The following is a 15,961-nucleotide window of genomic DNA, read 5'->3' on the forward strand; positions in this document are numbered from 1 at the left end:
ACACATAATTATTTTATATTTAAGTGCTGATAGCTTAGAAGACATAGCTGTTTTTATTAGACTAACAATATCAAACTAATCTTATTTGTCAAGGATTTACCCAAATCATGTGAACTTGAAAAGTATTTGGGTTAGTTTCTATATTTTTGGGAGTTTTGAAATATTTAATTAATATCATTGCTCAATCATCTCTAAGTCAACTTAAATAGTACTCCTTTAAAGGATTTTATAAATTAATTTGGTAATACCATCCAGAGGTTGAAAAATATCAGATATAGTATAACATACATATACATGCTAAACACACATGCAGATGGGCACATGGATCCTACTGCTTTTATTATAAAATTTTAACAATGTGTTAAACAGAGTAATATACTCTCATCTTTGCTCTACTTTATGATTGTATCTAAATTGTGTTTATAGCAGATGGAACAAGTTAAAATTACCTGTTCAATGTGAATGCTACAGCTTTTTACCAATATTTATGAAGGTGACTTTTAAGATTTTCTTTTGCCCTAATATGTAATCTTTTGGAGGCTGTGGACTATGTTTTACGTTAAGAGACTAAGGGAATATCAAGCTGCTGTCTGGATGTTTCCAAAGCTCATATGAATGGATAAAATATACAGTGTGTTTCTAAGTTGTCTTTTTTTACTTTTGTTTCATTCAGCCTCAAACAGTTGCTTTTGGGGGTTCTTGAGTTTCTTCAGAGATATGATGGGGGCAGATAACTGAGGGGCTGGAGTGGGAAGGGAAAAGTCTGCCAAAGAGATGGAGGAGCTAGGGGTTTAAAGAGGGATATAACGAAAAACTCAGGGAGCTGAAGGGAAGACTGATGGTGATAAAAGGAAGGAGGAACAGAAGATGGGAAGGGAAAGTTCTTAGGGGAGACACTCTGGGGAGATCTTAAGTCCCAAAGAAACCACTGAATTTCCATATTATTATTCCTAAAGTTATGCCAACAAGAAAGGAAAAAGACTGAGTTCATGGAGCATAAAGTCAGCATGGTTTCAGAAATGGAGTTTTCAGTTACTTGAGAAATTTTCTTGGGAAAAGCAGGATCAAATAGAGAGAACAGAGAGGTTTCACAAAGAGCTAAGAAAAAATTTCCAGAACAGGAGCTGGAGAGTGAATTCCCACATGAGACAAACAGACAAAAACAATTTTTCAGCCCAGGGAGTCAGGAAGTGAATTTCAACTTGAAGCAATGAGCCAGGAAAAAATTTCCAGCCCAGGAGTCAGGGAGTGAATCCTCACACCAAACAAAGAGCTAGGAAGAAAGACTTCTCTCTAGCCCAGTAGGTACCTTTCAAACAAGGAAGCCTGGGCCTCTAATCCATCTTCAGAGAGTACTCAGAATCTTAAGAATCAAAATCTGTCTTTACTGTGCTTCAGTGGACTGTCATTCAGACTGTTGGTTTAGGACACAGACTGACCAATGGATTCCTGATGAATCAGCCAGGAGTGAAGACAAAAGCTTCAAAGGTACGCATTTGACGTCCTGGGTGAGAGGTCTTGGGGTCCAATGGTGAATCTGATTTTATCCAAGTCATGACACCACAACTGTTCAAGAAAACCAGAGCTGGACCGTGGTAGAAACAGATATTATTCAGGAACTATTGTAATAGGACAAAAGAAACCTCAGTATAGAACTTAGCTCAATTCCAAATACAACATGGACAAGAAAGGATTTATAGACAAGGAACAGGGTGGGAATCAGTGGGTAAGAAATTACTAAGAAGAACCATCAGGGTAGGGGTGAGGATTCTGTTTAAACAGGATTCTAGGCCATGGTTATCAGATATCACCTGAGGGATGGGATGCATGGAGAATTTGATCAGGCAAGATATCAAGGGTGGGGGTTTCTGGCTAATCTGTCTTAGCCAGATTCTTGCTAAAACTGGGCATTGCAGATCAAACAAGGATGAACAGCCAAGGTCCAGGCCTAGAGGGCTTAGAGAAGCCCGACTGAAGTTAAGTTATGGAGGGATCTTGTTATATCTCTAACACCATTACAGAGAAGAGAAAAATATGGTTAATGTTATAACACAGAATCTTTATGAGGTAGAATTGTTACAACCTAGAATCATCAAGCTTGAAAAACAACTAACTTGGAGGACTTACAGTGCCAGATGTGAAGACTCATTATGAAACTGTAGTATTTTATACCTTGTTGTATTATTACATGTACTAATTACATGTATTAGTACATGTTTTAAATGAATAGATTAAAGAAACAGGAAAACAAAAACCAAAAGGCACACAGCCCAGAAACAGAACTACTTATATCTGGTAAACTGACTAATGACAAAACTATCCCTGCAACATAGTGAGTGAGAAAAAGGATGGTCTTTTCAATATGTGGTGATGGGATCATTTGAATACTCATATGAGAAAAAGTCTTGTTCCATTCCCAATGGATCACAGATCTAAATGTAAAATGTAAAAAAATAAAGTTTCTAGGAGAATATCATGAATTTAGAATGAGTAAAAATTTTTGAGATAGGGTGCCAACAGTGTTCTGTATTTTAACCTGGTTATATAGCATGCTAACATTAAGATAAGGTGCAAAGTGTATAGTGTCCTGTAGATATTTTACACTTTGAAATTAGTTTACAAAAAAATTTTAACAGGAGTAGAACTTTTCAATGAAGGACTTCTGGTATTGAAATCTCACTTAGGCTAACTTGTTTATAATTAGAACCCTACAGCAATAATTATTGCTATAATAATTACATATTTTCAAGAATATCATACTTAAGAGAGCTAATTATTTTGGTTTTCAATATATTGTTACAATAGCCATATCACTGTAACTTAAACATCTAAATAATTTGGCTCTAACTCTCCTATTTCTTCTCTAAAGCCAATTTAGCTGCATTCGTTTCCTGTGTCTACTTCTGAGTTTCCACTGATATTTCTCAGCGTGATAGTCCAAATGATTCAAGTGCATGTGGACACTGTAAGGGCAAATATAAATTAAAAATAAGAGGCTTAATTCTCCCTGTTGAAAATAAGGATAGACACTTCCTTTTCTCCCTTTTCTTAGAGGACTTACTTTAGAAAACTTATGATTTAGAATTTTTTTAAATCTCTTTGGAATGTATGTAAATCCCTGTAAATGCTGGACAAGCCTTTGCCAGCATTATAACCCAGGAATGTCTTTGTCAAGAATCTGAGAAATATGTCTTTGAAAGGTAACCAAGGAAGATACTCCCCCAATCTCTTTATTTTTGTGAGAGGGTTGGAAACTAAACTTGTGGGTACTTTACTCCAAAACTATTTCCTGTCATATGGATGTAAGTTTATTTTTCCTTTGGATAAAGCCAATTAGCTAACACAGCTTGTCACCCAATTACTAGGTGAATTTAGGATCAACTATGTGTGATGGGTGATGCTGGCAAATCCTCTTACTTGAGGACTAGTTATTGTTTATCTTGAAAACATGTAGGTGATGGGTATATACTTGACTATTGAAAGGGTGAGATGTCTTTCTGTCTTTGCAATCTCCTTAGCAGATTGCCTGTGATGGGCCTCACCTTCTGGTTTAATGCTTCTCAATAATAAAACTGTCTCTTTCTCTTCTACTTTTGTGGAAGTTATCAAGGATGGGAGGAGATTTAGTTTTTAACTATATTTTCCCAACAACACATTTCAATCAAATCATTCCTTTGATAACTATTTGTCATTTATTTTATATCATCAATCAATGTGAAAACATTTTGAGGTATTTTTTTGTGTGTGTCGGGGGGCAGCAAATATCAGTCTAATATCCCTGGTCAATTACTGTACATATGTTGAAAGTTACAGCACATTACTTTTTCAAGTACATCACTTTGAAGGATACAGGTAATGTTATATTCATAATTTTTGTTTTCATTATATTCTATGAGATTTCTAATTTTGTTTTACCTTATGGCTTTTGAATTACAAAATATAAAATATTACTATCAAAAACATCATGATACTCAGGTAGAAAAAGACATATTTTGCCTTCAGATAGAAATAATTATGCTATTTTGAAAAAATTATCGTGTTCAGGATTATGTTATGACTTGCTTTTTCAAATAACCTTTAATTTTAAAATAGTTTGACTTACAGAAAAAAATTTTTATGGTAATACAGAGAGTGCCCATACAATACACAGCCAGTTTCCTCTATTATTATATTACTCTATGGTACCTTTGTCACAATTAATGTACCAACACCAATATATTATTTTTAAGTAAAGTCCATAATTTATTCAGAAATTCTTAGATTTTACCTACTTTTCCTGATCTAGAATACCATATAAGCTTTAATTACCATGTTACCTTTGGCAACTCTTGGCTATGACAATGAATTAATTTTTGTTGCTTTTGGTGTGTTTTTAAAAGGAATAAAATTATAAAATCATTTTAATTTTCTTCTTATAAAGAGAAAGTAAATTAAAATCCCATACTGTTGTATCACTGCTGGGGACTGAATGCTTGTGTCCCCTGTGAAATTCATCTGTTGGAGCCTAATCCCTAATGTGATGTGGAGCCTATTTGAAAGTGAGGGGGGCCTTTGTGAGGTAATTATGATTGGATGAGATTATGGGGGTAGAGCCCCCATGGTGCCCTTTTAAGGGGATTAAGAACCCAGAGCTCTCTCCCTCCATGTGAGGACACAGTGAGAAGACAACCATCTATGGACCAGGAAGAGAGCTCTCGCTAGATACTAAATCTGCTGGCACCTTGATCTTGGACATCTAAGCCTTCAGAACTGTGAGAAATAAATGTTGTTTAAGCCACCTAGCCTATGGTATTTTTGTAATAGCAGCCCTAACTGATGAAGACAATAAACCATTCTCATTTTATGTGGCATCCTAAATTGTCTTGACTCCACTGAACAAATTAATTTTTAAAAATGGCATCTGCTGATACTATCAAAGAAATTTATAATATTATTATTTTTTTTTTTTATTATTTTTTTTTTTTTGCGGTACGCGGGCCTCTCACTGTTGTGGCCTCTCCCATTGTGGAGCACAGGCTCCGGACGCGCAGGCTCAGCGGCCATGGCTCACGGGCCTAGCCGCTCCGCGGCATGTGGGATCTTCCCGAACCGGGGCACGAACCCGTGTCCCCTGCATCGGCAGGCGGACTCTCAACCACTGCGCCACCAGGGAAGCCCTATAATATTATTTTTAAAACCTGTTTATTGTAGCTACTCAATATATATTAAATAACCACAAAAATACCAAACTTGAGATAAACAGTTTTATACTGGTATAAAAATCATTTTAGTAAGGCACAATAATTTTGTACTCTTTCATGTAGTAATAATTAAATTCATAGAATTATTATTTTAGATGTGCAAGTTCCAAGCCAAGTTGACATATAATGACTTGCATAATTATGAGCACTGTTTCATTGCAACCTTCCAATTGCTTCTAACTAGAAATGTGGTTACTGAAGTGTATTGATTCCATTCACTATCCAGATCTTTACATTATTATCCACAATAGATAAAATACTTGTTGAGCAAAGGGTAATCTTTAGCCAGAAAAGCATTGAGGTGGATTTTTACCTGAAATATTCTTCTAGTAAATGATTTAAAAATATTTTAGAATTTTACTCGAAGGCTTTATGCCTAGTGAAATACAATTAGAGTGAATTTTGTTTCATAGTATTTCCTCTGAGAATACAGCACTACGGCTGTTAGAACTGCAAGAGACAGAGCTCACCATCACATACTTGATGTGTTTGCACTTGCAGGTAGTTTGGAGCCATGTCACTAATTTTGGTCAAGAGGCTGTGAGTGAAAGGTATGGCTATATATACAGTACTATTCACTAATATGTCTGCTACTGTGTGGCTCTACTGGACAGGCATTTCATAGATTTTAGAAAATAATTACATATTTTCAAAAACTACAATTTTTCTGTGCTGTTATATATCTCTATTAGTTAGACATAACAGGTTTTAGAAGATAAATGCATATTTTCTAAACTATAATTTACCAGTGTTATTAGAATAAAACAGACTATGCTGTGGTTTTGTGGTAACAAATTAACCAAGAGATCATAGTCACATAACAAAATGTAGGTTTATTTCTTGCTAGGGTAAAGTCAGATGTGGTTTTGCACCTTTCTTCCTTCTTGAAGCTACTCCATCTGGAACACATGGACTTGAAGGCCCCCTCTAGAAATAAGGGTGTTATACAAGAGAGATCCCAGCTGGTAACTGCCACAGCAAGTGATATGCATCACGTCCATTCACAGAGACGTTTGATATTTGAGAGCCTTTTCTTAGGACACTAATGCCAATCATAAAAGCAAGTTATTGTCCAAGCTCATACTGCTTGCCACACAACAGGCCAATAAATCGAGAGATGAGTTGTTGGGGCAAGGAACAGAGACTTTATTTGGAAAGCCAGCAGACCAAGGAGATGGTGAACTAGTGTCCCAAAGAACCAACTTCCCTGAGTTAGAATTCAGGCTTCTTTTACACTAAAAGGGGAGGGAGTAAGTCCTGGTTCAGGTCAAACTCTGGATGGGATTTGTTAATTTCTTCCTTCTTGCAGCCATTCACAGGTGAGCCTGGTCAGGATGTTTCTTATGAGCTAAACAAAGGTATTTTAGTTTAACGCGCCTTACCTGAGAGGCAGGGTTCCCAGAGATGAGCCATTATGTATAATTTAAGCTTAAAGGCAAGATCCCTTCAGTGATTAACTTATAATAGAATACAAAGATTCTTCCCTATTACATTATTATGGGAAACCTTGATAGTGAATATTTACACTGAAGTGAAAGTCTAGTGGGGTCATTTAGACCATTAGCTCAACAGTTAGACTGAGTGTGTTAAAATATTGCAATACCATCAACTCTGCTTATTCACCTGTTGTCTCTTGAACAACAGTTTACTTCTCTCAGACAGAGCTTCTTCATCTATGTTCAATTAATATTATTGTTCTAAGAAATAAATGGTTGAGACTGACCATAGCACTGTGCATGGAAGTGACAACCATTCAATAACTATTAGATACACATTTATTATCTCTACACTATTAAACAGTGAACATGTTAACTCATAACAATGGCTCAAAATCAAGTAAACACTTAAAAATTCTGTTTCTGGACTGTGAAAAGTTGCTGAGAAACCTTAAGTTTTAAAAATAGATTTGAAGTTACTTTATATAATATTCACTCAGTTATTCAGCCATTACTTACCAAGAGCCTACTCTTTGCCAGGTGCTCTCAAAGCCACAAGGGACCTTGTGGAATAAAATAAAGTCTCTGCCCTCAATAAGCTTACAACGCTAGAGTGGGGGAGAGAGACTCGATTAAATATCCCACCCGAGTGGCCTTAGCGCAGATCAACAGGGACTTGATCTGACTCACATTCCCTCACAACCAATCTCTACCAACCAACCAATCAGGCGGTCGGGCGTGTGGATACGGAGCGGTCTCTGAAACCTCAGGTAAGCTGGCAAAAGAGACTCTTAGGCTGGACTTAACCCCCTTCAGTGCTGGCTAATGGTCAACTCTTGCCAGGCACAGCGCCAGCTCCAGTCCCCAGAGAGGCAGCTCACCTGGGCTTCCTTTGAGGGAAGTAAAGGGATTTGCGGGCCTTCCTGGTTCCCGCCCGGTCCTAGCGGCCTCCCGGCAGGACTGACTCGCCCACGGCTCCCTGAAGGTGGCATACGCGCGGCGGCCCCGTGTGACCGTGGGGGAGGGCGTGCTGCCCCGTGTCCACGCGGCTCTGCGGAGCCCAGCAGAGAGTGGCAGAGTGAGGGGAAGGCCGCCTCCACCTCTTGGCCTAAGACAGACCTGCTGGGGCCGTCACACCTTCCACCAAGGCCTCGGGGAAGCCAGACGGGGTTTAGACGGAGCAGCCGGCTGACCTTGCCAACGCGACGTGGACTGCACGGTGCGGACGGTAGGTTGAGGCTCACATGCTGCTTCCCCCGAGCCAGGCATCGTCCAGGCAGGGTCGGGGGCGGAGTCCCCCTCGCAGCAGTGGTCCAGGGTCCACTACTCCACACACCGTTAAGTTCTCCGGGACCGGTAGAGACCCGTTCTCAACACCACCTACCGGCTGAAGCTGGGGAAGCCTCTGAGGCCAGCGGTCCTTGGCTTCTGTTACCAAAAGTTAACTTTGGGTCTGTAGTCCTGCTTCCTCTGTCCAGTCTGTGAGAGATTTCAGGGCTCGTGGTCCATCAGCTGCGCCATCTCGGCCCCTTTATCCCAGGTCACGAAGTCCTCCCTCAGCGTTGCACCGGGAAGGGGAAGGCCCGACCTTAAAAGTCAGGTTCCTCGGACCCCAGGACCCAGTCAGTGTCAGAGCAGTAGATGAAACGTTGTGTTTTCTGCTGGCAGTAGTGCCAGGGAAGGGTCACCTCCGCAGACAGGTCCAGGTGCCCTTGGACTGCATTACCGAAGGACCTCCAGTTCAGGGCAGCAGCCAGGACAACACTGTGAGGACAACACTGCAGGCAGAGAAAAGAGTACAAAAACCCTAAGGGGAAAATGAGATTGGTGTGTGCAGGTAGGGAAAGGCAGCCAATGAGGCCAGACCACAGGGATTACAGAGAATAGTAGAAGAACAGAGAAATAGGCAGGGACCAGATTTTGTAATATTTTATAGACCACAGTAAGGAATTTGGATTTTCTTTTAGTTGGTTTGGTAAGCTTTTGGAGTGTTTAAAGCCGGGGAGGCATATGCTCCCAGTTGCTCACAGCTTGTGGAGAATGTGCTGTGTGTGTTTCGGGGCGGGGGGGCGGGGGGCACGTGTAGAATAAACTCACCTATAAAATGGGATCAAGATAGTACCTACCGAACTCAGAAAATTGTTCCAAGTATTTAATGAGTGGATATATGTGAAACTCGTAGACAAGTACCTAGTGTATAATAAACACTACAAAGGTGTGTATTAAATAAATAAAAATAATGCTTTATTCAAAGTTGTTTTCAGAATTACAAATACAAGGTGCTTTTGACTTTCAAAAGAAATAAAAACTATTTGAAACAGAACATGGAAGGGATAGGCTGTCCTTAAGGTGGGGAATGATGGGCACATCCTATCTGTGATTATTGAACTCTTACTCTTTCTTCAGGTCCAGTGCAGTTATTGTCTGTTCTAGAAAAAATTCTAAACCCATACCTTGAATGTAACAGTTACTATACCCAGATATGCATTAAAATAACTGATTACAAATTCCATCAGGGCAGGTATTTTCTGTCATTTTTTAAGTCTCCCATAGTATCTAGTAAGGTGCCTTATATATAGATGGCCATCCAAAATGGGCAGGAATTAGAAGAGAGACATTGAAATTGAACAGTATTAAAGAGAATAAATATTTGAGGACTGTGAGCACTAAGTGGATGATTAGAAAAAAAATCACAAGAACAGATGTAAATCATATGTGTAAAAGCCAGACATTTAGCAGTTAGTCTTACAGATACTATATCTGAAGATAGTCTGTTTTACATTGAAATATTAAGAATTTTGTGTTCGGGTCAATTTTCAGCACTCTTATAAACCAATTAAGCAGTAAAGTCAATAGACATATAGAAAAAATGAGCTATATACATATTCTGATAAATCTAGCTCTTGAAAATTATCTCTTCACAGAGCCCATGCCTGAATTCCATTAATTCAAATGGAAATTTTGCATATATTGTACATCAAGTGGAGATGGTAAATCTCCACTTATCAATAGTCTAACCATACTATTTAACTATTTATAATTATAACTGGCCATTCCCCACTATCCTGTCATTCTCTGCTTCTTCCCTGCTTTCTGTTCCTACCTAGACTTATCACTAGATTACATATTTTATCTATTTGTCTGTGAATGTATATGCACACATGTATATCCTTTGTATGTGTCTATATTCTCCTAGTATAATTTAGGATTCATGAAAGAAAGATTTTTATTTTGTTCTCTGAGTCATACAACCCCTATAATAGTTCCTGGCACATTTTAAGTGCACAGTATATGTGTTGAATGAATAGTTGATGAATAAATAAAGGAATCATCCTAGAAAGAAATCAGTTTTAACCATTAGGTAGTAAAGTTTTACTTTAAACAAATCTCATCCGTACAATTCATATTTTTGTTTTTTTCTATTTTTTTTTGCGGTACGTGGGCCTCTCACTGTTGTGGCCTCTCCCGTTGTGGAGCACAGGCTCCGGATGTGCAGGCTCAGTGGCCATGGCTCACGGGCCCAGCCGCTCCGTGGCATGTGGGATCTTCCCGAACCGGGGCACGAACCCGTGTCCCCTGCATCGGCAGGCGGACTCTCAACCACTGCGCCACCAGGGAAGCCCTATTTTTTTTTTCTATTTTTATAAGTTCTATTTCCTTTTCTGTTTTTTGTTATAATAAAATATCTATAATAGTCATACACTGCAAAAGATATCTGAAAGTGGTATGACCCGATGAGTTTATAATAGTCATGATTTTCTTTCTGTCTTTATAAAACATGGCCATGTAAAAATGCAAGAATAGGAGAAACTTCTCTTTTTTTGTGTGTGTGAGCTGATGTGTGATTTCTATTTCCTGTGATTAAAAGAAATTAGTATGTTTTACGAATTGTACAAACATGTAGAATATAACGTAAGAAAAAAATAGAACAATGTATTCAGCTTGACTGAATGGCAGAGCTGTGTTGCTTTCAGAGTAGTTTTGAAGGGGGCAGATAATAGCTGATTACAAAAACTGACATCTTCTACGGTGGGAAAATTAATTAATTAATAGTGTTTTTGCTAAACATAATTTTAATTATTACAACTTCCTCTGAATCCATAATTGTCTTAAGGTAAAATGATTTCAAAATTAATTTTACTTAATTTCCTTTTTCTCATCCATTTAGTAAATATTTTATTAGCCTCTATTGTGTTTCCCACATATGCCACAAGTGTCTGGAGCAAGTATGGTGTTTGAACCCCGGTGTTAAAATTGTGAAAAAAACAAAGTCTCTGTTCCCATGTATCTTAGATATTAGGAAAGACAGAAAACAAATACATGAAAAGCTTATGATAAGAGTTCTAGAAGAAAATAAAATGGAATAAAGGGTCAGATGTTGGTAGGTGATACCACTTTTGATAAGATGATGATGGAGATTATCTCTGAGGTGAAAATATTTTAAAAGAGAGGGAGCATGCATCTCAAATATCTGAGGGAGAATATTTCGTGAATAGAAACTGTCAACTGCAGGTGTAGAAAGCTCCAGACAGTGGTCTGGAGGTTGGGGCTGGAGACACAGCTTCTGTCAACAAAATGTGTATATATTCTTCCCACTCTTCCACTGCATATGTGGCCTTGGGACTTTTGACTAACAGAGCAATCTAAAAAACTACAAGGGTGTGCAGAAGGTGAAGATTTACTATTTTATAATATGGAGCTTATTGTTTATAATCCTGTGGTGATGGGGGTTAGAGGAGCTCTACAGAACAGCAGTGGGGAGATTCAGATTTCTACCTTATCACACATTCCTCACAGTTATCTTCCCCCTTTCTGTAATGTGGAAATAGGTTTTTTTCTGCATAATAGTTAGAGATATATTTTTAACAATTGGTTTATGGCATCATTTATTTCAGAGCAAATTGAACAAACCTGGCTCCTTCAACTTCACTCTCCATCCAGTTACAGTCCTCTCCCTTCAGTTGCCTCGTCCACTTTTTGCCTCTGCTTTACTTCCATATTCTGTTATTTCATTCCTCTATTGCCTTGGCATATGTATGTTCTCACACACACAAGCATACACACACACTTACATGAATGCTATAAATTGCATTTCATAGTGTATTTCAGCTTGGTTTGATCATGTCAAAAGCAAGAATCACATTTTCATCCCTTTAAGGTTGGTAATATGCAATACATTTGACACCTAAGAGCATAATAAGTATTTGTTACATGAAGTAATGCTGTTAGGTTAAGCACAGTAAAGGCATTGAGGCAGGCATGTACAAAGTAACTCTCAGGAACTCAGTTGTTCCATTTGCACTAAAGGTTAAAACATGTGAATGGCAGTGATAACAATCATTGTCATACTTTGTTCTGCCTTTGTGCCAGCTATTGGTAAAGGGGTACATTATCCCCTTTAGTCCCTACCAATCTTAAGATGTTGAATACTATTATTATCCCCATTTTACAGATGAGAAAACTTAGGCTTAGAGAGGTTAAACAACTTACTTAACTGCATTCATTTAAAAATAAGAGAAGTTAGATCCTACACCATCTGATTCCATAACCCGTATTTATAAACCTGTGCTACAAAATAGGGTAGAAGATTTTGCTTACAACAATAAAACCCTTATTCCAACCCACTTAGAAACACTAAAAAGCAAAACTGCTTTCAGGTAGAAGTAGATTCAGTCAAAAAATATTATGGAACCACAGTAGTCTCTCTATGTCTTGTTGTTAATGTCCACTGTGCTCCATTTTCAGGCAGATTCTTTTCTTTATACTGTATATTTAGCTTCTAGCAGCTTCGGCCTACATTCTAACCCCTTAGCAGCATCAGTTATAAAAGGGACATGATCTTTTCTAAGGATTGCCTTTTGTTTCACAAACTGGACCCCATACAAATAGGGGAAGGAGAGACTGAAGAAAGAGGCAAGCCATTCCAGATTGGTAGGTGGCAGATTTAATAAGCAAGGGAACTTAACATGAGGCTTGTGTTGGGCAGCCGCAAGACAAGGGGATCTCCACACCTGCCAACCAGAATCTTACAGTTTATATAGAGGCTTAACTGAGTTTAGTCATGTACACTGTCCATATGGTCTCAATACGACCTTACTCTCTCAAGGCTGCATTCTTGAAAATGGCTCTAGCTGTGGGAATGGTGGACAGCACGTAAGTTCCAAGGACAGGGAAGGGGGTGAGGAGCCCCCAAATGTCCAGGTCCATTTCATGGGTCAATCTGTGGTAATATCGTCTCCAGTATTACCGAGTCCAAGCTTGAACTGCTCGCTGCACAACAGGCCAATAAATAGAGAGATGCATTGTTGGGGCAAAGAATAGTGACTTTATTTGGAAAGCCAGCATATCAAGTAGATGGTGGACTAGTATCCCAAAGAACCATCTTCCCGGAGTTAGAATTCAAGCTTCTCTCTTACTAAAAGGGGTGTGTGTGTATGGTTGTTGCTACAAACTTCTTGGTGCCAGAATCCATTGATCCTGCAGCTAAGTAGGTCTGGTCACAGTGTTCCTATAAACCTCCAATAAGACAAATGGTATTCTCTGTTCTGCAACATTTTATCTCTATATGAATGGAAAAGTGTTACATCTTTAAAGGTCAGAGCCTTGAGAATGGGCTATCCTGTATATTTCAGGCTATAAGCAACATTCTTAACTTGTAGCAAAAGCAATAGAATACAAAGGTTAAAGTAAAAGAAACAGATCCATTATGGAATCAGATTTGTCTTTCCCCATTACACCATGACCTCCTCCAACATTACTGTCCTTCTCCAGAAGTCTCTTCAGGTCTGGATGGTGTGATTAGGGCCAATTTTCCCCTTCTGAACTGTGGTCTTTGATATAAAAGGCTCTGATGGGCTGGCTTTCAGTCACATGCCCACTCTGAACTACAGGTGGGGTCAAATACTCCACCCTCTCTCCAAGTAAACACATAGATTGAGGGTTGGGGAGAGAATAATTTTAAGTAAAACGTGCTGTTTCCAGAAGAAGTGTCAAATTACACTGAGTAAACAAAAAGTATATGTGCCTATTAGCTGTAAATAATGGTTCATTCAAGTTATTTAGGTAATTAAATGCCAAAAGTAGGAGTTGACATTATACTTTCTAGATAGTAGGAAACTATTAATCATGGATATAAAGATCTGTTCTCAAAGAATTCTATAGGCTCTTAGAGGAAAGGCAGTGAGTCTATATTTTTTACCATTGTATCCTCAAAACTTAGAATGGTATCTGGCACAGAATGACTGCATAATATATTTGCTGATTGGAGTTAATGTAACTGACTTGAACAATTAATTATCGGTTCCTGTGAGATACCACACAAAACTTTTCAATCTAATCTTACATCTTATCTTTCTTATCCACTCTCAGAATTTTAAACTAATTTCTGTATTATAATTCTGTGTATGGTGGTAAATAATATACCTAAATCTCCTGCCTTAACTGCTTCTCTGAACTTCTTAACCATAATGAAACTTTCCTTTTAGACTAGTTTTCTCACTAGTTCAGAATGTTTAAAACTGAACACATTACCAGTTCTCCAAAGTTTATTTCTTTTTCTAAATATCAATTTAATGTATTACACAACCTTGTGTGTTTGGACTTAATTACAAAAGCTTGAAATCTAAAATCATTTCAGATCTCTCTTTTCTATCTCTCTGTTATTGAACAAGTGTGAACTTGTGAAAAAGTTCTCCCAATTCTACTGCCTCACTATTTTTCATATCTGTGTCCTCCAGCCTAATCAATTGCAGGAACTTAGTAGATGCCTTATATAATGTCTGGATTATCAAAATAATTACCCTTATTTTTCAGCTTTATTGAGGTTTAATTGACAAATAAAATTGTAAGATATTAAAGTGTACAATGTGATGATTTGATATATTTATACATTGTGGAAGGATTACCCCCCTTGAGTTAATTAACACATTGATCACTTTTGTTTTTGGTGAGAGTATCTACCTTTAAGTTGTACTCTTGGTAACTTTCAATTATACAATACAGTATAATCAATTTTAGTCACCATGCTATACATTAGATTCTCAGACCTTATTAATCTTATAACTGAAAATTTGTACCTTTTTACCAACCTTTTCCTGTTTTCCCCATCCCCAAGCCCCTGGCAACCACTTTTCTGCTCTCTGTTTCTGTGAGTTCAATTTTTTTTTTTGTATGTCCACCTATAAATGATATCATACGTTATTTGTCTTTTTCTGTTTGACTTATTTAATTTCGTATAATGTCCATGAGGTGGTTCATCCATCTGTTGCAAAGAACAGAATTTCCTTCTTTTTTAAGGCTGAATACGATTTCTTTTGAGATATATATTAGAAAGATAGATGGATGGATAAATAGATTGATAGATAGATAGATATCACATTTCCTTGATCCATTCATCTGTTGACAGATACTTAGGTTGTTTCCATACTGTAACTAATGCTGCAGTGAACATGGGAATACAGATATCTCTTTGACATAATGGTATAATTTCCTTTGGATGTATATCTAGAAGTGGGATTGCTGGGTATCATATGGTAGTTATATTTTAAATTTCTTGGATAACCTCTATACCGTTTCTATAGAGGCTACACCAGTTTACATTCCTACCAACAGTATACAGGGTTCCCTTTGGTCACATTCGCATCAGCATTTGTTACCTCTTTTTTTTTTTTCTTTTTTAATAATGCCAACCTAACAGGTGTTAGGTGATATCTCATTGTGGTTCTGATTTGTATTTCCCTGATAATTAGTGATGTTGAGTACCTTTTCATGTATTTGTTGGCCATTTGTATGTCATCTCTGGAAAATTATCCATTCAGATAGTTTGCCTATTTTTTAATTGGGTTATTTGTTTTTTTTTCCTATTGAATTGTATCAGTTCCCTATATATTTTGCATATTAACCCCTTATCAGATATGTTGTTTGCAATATTTTCTCTCATTTCATACGTTGCTTTTTCATTTGGTTGATGGTTCCCTTTGCTGTGCAGAAACTTTTTCGTTTCATGTAGCACCACTTGTTTATCCTTGCTTTTGTTGCCTTTACTTTTGGTGTCAAATCCAAAAACTCCTTGACAGAAACAATGTTGAGGAGCTTACTTCCTAAGTTTTCTTCTACAGGGTCTATGGTTTCAAGCCTTTAATCCATTTTGAATTGAATTTTGTATATAATATAAGATTAGGTGTCCAGTTTCATTTTTTTGTATATGGCAATCTAGTTTTCTCAACACCATTTATTGAAGAAACTATTTTTTCCCCATTGTGTGTGCTTTTTTCACAAAAATTAAAA

Source organism: Hyperoodon ampullatus (assembly GCF_949752795.1).
Source record: "Hyperoodon ampullatus genome assembly, chromosome: 2".
Lineage (NCBI taxonomy): Eukaryota > Metazoa > Chordata > Mammalia > Artiodactyla > Ziphiidae > Hyperoodon > Hyperoodon ampullatus.